The following is an 8,031-nucleotide window of genomic DNA, read 5'->3' on the forward strand; positions in this document are numbered from 1 at the left end:
CCACAGGCCGCGGACCCGTCCCGGGGGCCGAGCGCCTGAACCCGGGCTCGGGCCTCTGCTGCTGCCTGGACTGGGCCCGCGGTGCCGACCCAGTTCAGAGTCAAGAAGCGCGGGTCCGAGGGTCCTGAGCGGGGTGCGCACAGACAAGTGAGAGAAACTGTAAGGGGAAAACACTACTGTGTTTAGAAGAGGCTAGAAGCAGCCGCGGAGAGGAAGAACAAGCTGGACGTCGCACCTACTGTGGCGTTTGTGATTGGTCCTCCTTGCTCCGAGCCTCTGAGCCTCCGGGCCAGGCACCTCTGCTGGCTAGGCCACCAAGAGCCAGGGGCTCCCCCTCTGTAAAATCGGGTTGGCCATACTTTCCTCCCACGGCGGGAGGGGCAGCCTGGGCCCTTCCACTACGGGCTGCCCCTGTTCACCCTGGGGACCACCCTAGGGACCACCCTGGGGACTCGGGCACCCTGAGAGGGACCCTCCTACAGCTCACTAGCAGTCTGCCAAGCCCAGGGGGTGGAGGGTTCCCTGGCAGAGGCCGCTGCTAGGCAGGGTGAAGGAGGGGAGGGCTGGGGGGAGAGGGCAGAAGGAAGCGGCCCTAAGGGAAGGCGAGAGTAGAATGAGATCAGAGTGGCAGACCCAGTGAGACGTGGACAAGCAGGCTCAGAGACCTTAGGAGTTTGCTCAAGGTCACAGTGCAGCTTGAAGTTGGAAACCCAGGTCCGCCTGGCCCCTGGGCACAGGCCCCCAGAGCTGGTGAATGCTGGCTGAAAGGCCATGCTTCCATTTTTGTAGCTGCAAACACTGGTTCCCTGGGACCTGGTTTGGGACCTACTGATTCATTTTCCAAACTTGGTTTATGTTTACAACGTTCCCTGGTCTGCCTGCCAGACACTGGTGCCTCCCTGGCAACTGTTCTCTAATAAGTGCTGAGCAAGACAGGATAGACCGAGCCCGATGGCCCTGCAGGCAATCCCAGGGTGCTCTGCCACCGCCACAGCCCTCTCCTGGCCCATCGCTGGCCCCCACCCCTAGGGGAGGACAAATTCAGCCTAGTGACAGCCCTGGCCTGGAAGGCGCTGGGTGAAACAGTGAGGGAAGACAAAAGAGGCCTCTATGACCTCAAAATATCACAATCAAAAACTGGGAGGGAAAAGCAAGATAGGGGAAAGCACACTTGGTGCATTCGGACACCTTTCTCCGCGACGAGTGTGAGTGGGCTGGACTGGGAAGCTGGGCAGAGACCTGGAGTGTTTGGGGAACCAGCAGGAGGACCCACTGGGAAGGACAAATCCAACCCAAGCCCGGGGAGGGGAGCAGTTTTCCAGTTCTGTCTCTCTCTCTGTCTATGTGTGTATATATGACTTTTTAAAAACTCTTATTAGATATTATCTAAATAAATATCTTTGGAAGGTGGGTCACTGAAGTCAGGCCCTGTCCTCCCTGTTAGGCTGTGAGCTCCTAGGGCGGGATGTTGGCTGGGGCTCGCTGTTGTATGCTAGGTGCCTGCTAGATGCATGCATGCATGAATGAATTAATGAACAAACCCAAGACTTTTTTTTTAGAGACAGGGTCTGGCTTTGTCACCCAGGCTGGAGTGCTGTGGCGCAATCATAGCTCAAAGCAGTAAAATAAGAGCACCTGCCCTGGGGCTGCTGGGAGGGTTGCACTGATTCATCCGTCTATTTATCCGATAAACATCAAGTGTCCCTGCTGGTGTGGAGGCAACCCGAGCAGGGGTTAAATGAGGGAACGTGGGTCTCAGGCATGTGGTCCCAGCTCACTGGGAGCAGCTGCCGGGATCTGCAGGTCGCACACAAGTCCTTGTCCACCAGCTTAGGATCAGCCTGGGTGGGGCCTGTGGTGGAGGGGTTGTGGGATCCTGGGTCTGAACAGCCGGGCTACCCAGTATCCCTATGTGGCCATTCTCCTCACTGGTCTTCAGTTTTTCACCTGTAAAATGGGCATGTGAGGAAATTCATCCTTTGGTTCCTCCATGAAGTTGGTCTTGGTCCTCCAAGGCAGAAACAGAAGTGGCCTGTCTTCCCACTGGGAACCCTGGAGGGCTGAGCTTTGAGTTCATGAAGGGAACTGGGCAATGTCCTCCCAGGAACTGGCTAAGGTCCCCTTTCTGGTTAGTGGCAGAGCTGGGCTGGGAGTCCTTGACAGCAAACCCAGTCCTCAGGCTCCCCACCATGCACAGACCCTCCACAATTTGGTCCCCAGCTATGACCTCCCTCTGGGATGCCAGAGAAAGTAAGGGATGCCACGTCCCAATACGTCCGGGAGCTCTGGAGTGTGCAGGTGCAGCAGGACTCTCTGGACCTTTAATCTCCGAGGTGGGTGGGGGAGTGTGCAGAGCTTCCCGGGCCATGGAGCTGGGTCGGGGGGCTGGGCAGGGTGGAGGCAGGCCCTGCAGCCACCTTGTGGGCCTCACCCTCCTTACCTTAGGGAGAAACTTCTGTCTGGACCAAGAGCCAGCCTTCTCCCAGGTGACAAGCAGACATCTCTGCAAAGCTCCATTTGGACCCAGATACCAATTTTAGCTCTCCTGGGCTTTGGTACCTGGGGGTGGGCAGCAACAGGGGAGTCCTAAGGACAGACTCCAAGTCTAAGCCCATCCACCCAGGCTTCTGCCCCTGATTTGCTCGGTGACCTTGGACAAAGCCTCAGTTTCCCTGCAATGAAAAGAGATAATAGCTCCCTTCAGTGCATGTCAAACTGTGCCCCTTGGAGCCCCGGGAGTGTGTGTGTGGGGGACCCTGGGGTGTTTGGGGATTGGGGGGTCTAGGCCTTATCCCAGCTTCACCCTGAACAGCTCTTTTTCTGTGTTTGACACACTGGGGTCTGAATCATGTATCATTAGAACGACGTGTAACTGCCCCCGAAACGTGAGATTTAAAGACAACAGGCTTCAGTGGGCTCTGGGCCAGCCCTGCCCCTCTGGGCCCCCTGCGCTCTGTTCCTCTTTGACCTGGTTGTTCAGGGGGTCGAGTGGGTTCACAGACCACACACCTGGCCCAGCCAGAGCCCAGCAGGATCCAGGATTCTGTCTCTAATCCAAGCCCATCGTTCTGTACTGGCTGAGGCCGGCCCAGGTGCAGGCAGCACCCACTGCGTCCCTGTCCCAGCAGGTGCCGGGCGCTGGGGAACAAATGTGCTGAGCGCTTGCTGGAACCAGGAGCTCGGCTCTGGCTCCTGGAGCAGACCGGAGAGGAGCTTCCTGGCTGTGCTGGATGCCAGACCCGGACCTCGACCCTGGGGACGCCCGGAGAAAGCGTGCTCAGCGGGCTCCCCCAAGGCCGGAATGGGCTGCACTCGTGAAACGGTGAGAGATGAAAATGCAGCCTCCTCATTAGGACAATGAAATAAGACAGTGAATTAGACATAATAGCTCACCTACCCAACCTGCAGCTATTTCCCCCAAAACCCCTTGAGTGAAAAAAACACACTTAAAGGGTTTTTTCTATTCTCTCAACAACAACAGTCAATGCAGAAGACTTCTGCGACCAAATGCGTGACAGTTTTTCCCCACACACCAAGCAGTGGACACCAGCGAAGTGTCCTCTGATTTGATTCAGTGCTGACGCTGTCCACCTGGAGATAGCCTCGGACCCCACGGGGAGAGAGCTCAGTCCCACAGGCAGCCTCCCCCACTCGGACACCAGTCACAAGTCCAGGCCGTGAACTTCTGACCGACCAGCTTCAAACTGGAGCTCCCACGACCCCACTTTGGGTTCCATTAATTTGCTAGTGCGGCTCACAGGACTCGGGGAAACTACTTACGTTTGCTGGTTTATTATAGAGGATACTTCACAAGATGCAGATGAAGAGCTGGGGAAGGGCCTCAAAGCTTCCATGCCCTCGCTGGGCGCCGCCCTTCCGGAAGCTCCAGTATGTGTTCAGTATCTGGAAGCTCCCAAACCCTGTCCTCTTGGGCCTTCTATGGAGAATGCATCGGACAGGCATGGTTGACAACCGTGTAGAAATGTCAGTGGACAGAACAGCTGGATCTAACACTACCAGACTGAGTGGAAACCCAGCAAGGCCTGTGTGTTCAGATTCTTCTTGGCCTCTCTGAGCAGTGTCCTTCCTCCTGGGTATGGGGCAGGACCCCACGTGAAATTGTGACCTACGGTCCGACCAGGTAAGTCAGAGAGTTTCTTTATGGCCACAGGCAGGGGAAGATTGTATTTGCAGTTTCTAAGGGCTGCCTTGGGGAGAAAAAGGAGCAGGGGAGAGAAGGGCAGGAGGTCAGAGAGAGAGAGAGAGAGAGATTGTTTTCTAAGGTCTATCTCTGAGGCCTAAAATGTCCCAACATTAGCAAGGGCTATGGGAGTTATGAGTCAGGAACCGCAGACAAAAATACACACACACATGTGTATAAATCATAAGATCACACCCCTGAAATTAGAAACCCTTGAAGTGGCTGAGGGGCATGAGTTCCAGATGGGGACAGGCCAGGAGAAAGGCCAGGGACAGGTCAGGTGACAGCTAACACTGGCCACTTGTGTCTAGTGTGTGCGGGGAGGGGTGGGAGTAGCCCAGGACACTGTGTGATGCGTCCTGGCCTCCGACTTCCCAGCACGGTGTGTTCCTGGGTGATCAGGGAGCCTCGTGCCTTTGGGCCAGAGGGACCTGGCTTGAGCCCCAGCACTGCTACTTACAGAGGGATCTCGGCGCCTCCATTTCCCACTTAGAGCATGGGAGACCTGGAGTGAGGGGACCTCAGAGGCTCCTGTGCAGAGGAATTTTGGTTTGCCCTGCAGCTCCTGGCACAACTAATGGCAGCTGGTAGATGACTGCACCCTTGTACCAGGCAGTGACTTCACGGGGTTGGCTGTTCCAAGCTTGGCCTGGTGCTATGGTTACTTCTCAGGCACCAGGTGCCCTCCCAGCTGAGCTGTCCTGGCCCCAGCAGGCTGTGTCCTGCCTCTCACAAGGGGGATGCCTGTGGAGACCCAGGGTGGCAGAGGGGAGGCATCCCCCTGGCTGTGATGGGGGGATTCCTACTTGCCAAGCTCCCAGTGCATTTGCTCCAGGCCCTGAGTTGGAGGCACCCTGAGCTGGGTGGGAAAGTCGGTGCACCACTCTCTGGCTGAGCGACTTTGGAGACAACTCTGGCCCTCTCTGTTTACAACAGAGGGGATGCAAGTGGTGACCATGCCATCTGGGCGGCGCAGCATTGTGTCTGCATAGAGCAGGCTGCAAGCTGCAAAGGCTTATGCAGGTGGGAGTGGCTGTCTTGAGAAAGAGGAGTGGCCAGGCAAACTGGGGCGAATGGCCCTGGCCTTGGATCTGGGAAGCCTCAGGTGCCCGTGATGCTGTGACCTGTGCATGTCCCATTGGCCCACCTGGGTCCATCTGCAGCTGGGGGAGTCGGTCCCCTGCAGGCCACAGTGTCCCCTGGAATATCTACATCCCTCTTCTCTGTCTGAGGGCTCTCTCAAGCACCCGGGAGCTTCCTCTCCTGTATGCAGGCACCAGCCACCAGCGCAAGAACATTAATGCCCCAGGGACGACCTTCCTCCCATGAGGACAGAGCCACTCAGGTGAGACATGATTCCCAGGGAGCCTGAGCCCAGGTGCCCATTCAGGGCCACTCATCAGGGCCCCTCCCTGGCCCTTCCTGCTCCAGGTTCCCCTCCCCACACCTCACTCGGGCTAGCTGGAATCATCTGCAGCAAACCACGTGCCCCCAGGTCCTTGTCTGCTCTTGGTTCCACATTGCTATGTGACTCGGGCAGGTCAGTCTGCCTTCTTGACCTGAGCGTCCTCACCTGTAAAATGGAGACAAAGGCTGTATCTTATACAGTCACAGCAGAGACACAGCGGGAACATGCATAGTGATGCACAGGCAAAATGCAAACTCACTGAGAAACGGAAATGCAAACCGTGGGAAGAGACAGGAGTTCAACCCCGAGAGGAAGGACTGCAGGCAGCATCTCCAGATAGTGTGGAAAGCTACCGGGTGGTTAGACAATAGACAAAGAGGAGAGGACAGAGGTTTCCTAAGAGAAAGATTTAAGCATCAGAGGATTGAAGAGCCCTCAGGAAAATTAATGAGGCCCTAGAAGATTTTTATGACCTGCTGTAACTTGTGGAGAAAGATTGTTTCACAAATACCCAATCAACATTGGATTTATTCTTTTTACTTATTTTTATTTTTTGTAGATATGGAGTCTTACTATGTTGCCCAGGCTGGTCTCAAACTCCTGGCATCAAATGATCCTCCCACCTTGGCCTCCCAAAGTGCTGGGATTGTAGATTGAGCCACTGTGCCTGGCCTGGATTTATCCTTTGTTGGTTCTAGGAATGAGTATATATTTGAAATCATAGGCTGGGCATGGAGGCTCACACCTGTAATCGTGGCACTCTGGGAGGCCGAGGCGGGAGGATCACTTGAGCTCAGGAATTTGAGACCAGCCTGAGCAAAAGTGAGACCCTGTCTCTAAAGTAAATAATAAAATTAAAAAATAATAAAATCATGACCTATATTTTGTTAAATAGAAGATACATTTATTCTTTGTAACTTTCAATTATTTTATTTCTCAAGATGAAGTGCCAAGCAAGATTTTTCTCTGTTACTTCTTTTAAATACAAGCCTCTCTTTTAATAAAGTGGCTGACTCCTGGTGCCCTTCATCCCTGCTAACCTGTGGACCACCCCCTTTTAAGGCACAGAGTGGACCTGAGCCTCCTGTGGGCAGGACAGTCAGGCCAGGCTTGCTGAGGAAGCTACAGTGCTGGGCACATGGCAGGGACCAGTGGATATTTGCTGAGTACGTGAACAAATGAGTGAGTGAATGAATGAATGGGGAGCTGGGGAGGTCTGGGGCTGACAGAAATCCCCGGACACTGGTCCAGACAGGTGTCCAGGACGGAGGAGGGGCCTGCTGGGGCAGGCGGGTGGCGGTATAGTCAGAGGCCTGGCCTCCCCTTCCCTGCCCTCCTGGCTCCCCTGGGGGTCCCCCAGAGGCCGGCCCCACACGGGACAGAGATGGGCGGGGCTGGTTAGAAGGGATCCTCACGGGGCTGGCTGGGCCCCCAGCCCCAGTTCTCTGTTTCCTTTCCTCCTGCAGGTGAAGTCCCAGATCTTAGCTCTCTAACGGGAACCATGGAGACTTTTGGGAGCCCAGGCTCTGCCCAGCCCCACCCAACCCCAGATGCCCCCACCACGGAGACAGGAGCCCCCTCCTGACCCAAAGCCCACTCTCCTCTTCTGGTCGCAGGCCTCATAGGCTGGAAGAACCCACACCTGGAGTGGCCAGGAGGATGGCACATCCAGGGCCACTGCCTGCCAGGTGTCTAGTGGGCCTGGCCAACCCCCCACTGGACTGAAGCCAGGAGGGTGGGGATTTTTGTCTGTTCCCTGAGTTAGCTAAGTGCCTGCACACAGTAGGTGCTTCATATGTTTGTTGAATGAATGGGCCCCAGCCAGCTCCTTCCCAGATATCTGTGTAGGCCTGGGCCCCTCAGCCTCCCCAGGGGGCCCTGTTCTGGTTACTCCCAGGACCTGTACAAGGACCCTCAGATGGAATCTGGAACTTGCTTTATAAATGTAAAACAGCCCTGCCACAGGCCTTGCACAATGAGGCTTGAGGCCCAGAGCTTCTTCCTGGGGGAGAGGAAAATCACACTGTGAACCACCCAGCCCCAGGCAGCCATTCCCCTGGGGAAGGCTTCCCCTGGCTCACCCCACCTGGGTTTAACGGAACCCCACCCCCCACCCCGCCAGCTCTAACCTCCCCTCATCCAGGCCGCGTGCAGACACATGCTGAATGCTAAGATGAAAGGACATCGGAGCCCCCTCCCCACCACAAAGCAGCTCACGTTGTGCAGACCGTTGCTAGCAAGGGGTGGTACTCGCTGGGCGGAGGCAGGGGACCCCACGGCGACCCTGGGGCTCTCCCCTGGCTCCAGCTGCTCCACGGAGCACAACGGGCACTGCCGCCCCTGGTGGCCAGGGCTAGCACTGCAGCCCCAGACAGGAAACAAAACAAAACACACACCTGTGGTGGGTCCTCAGGGCAGTGGG

Source organism: Eulemur rufifrons, chromosome 7 (genome assembly GCF_041146395.1).
Source record: "Eulemur rufifrons isolate Redbay chromosome 7, OSU_ERuf_1, whole genome shotgun sequence".
Taxonomy (NCBI): Eukaryota; Metazoa; Chordata; class Mammalia; order Primates; family Lemuridae; genus Eulemur; species Eulemur rufifrons.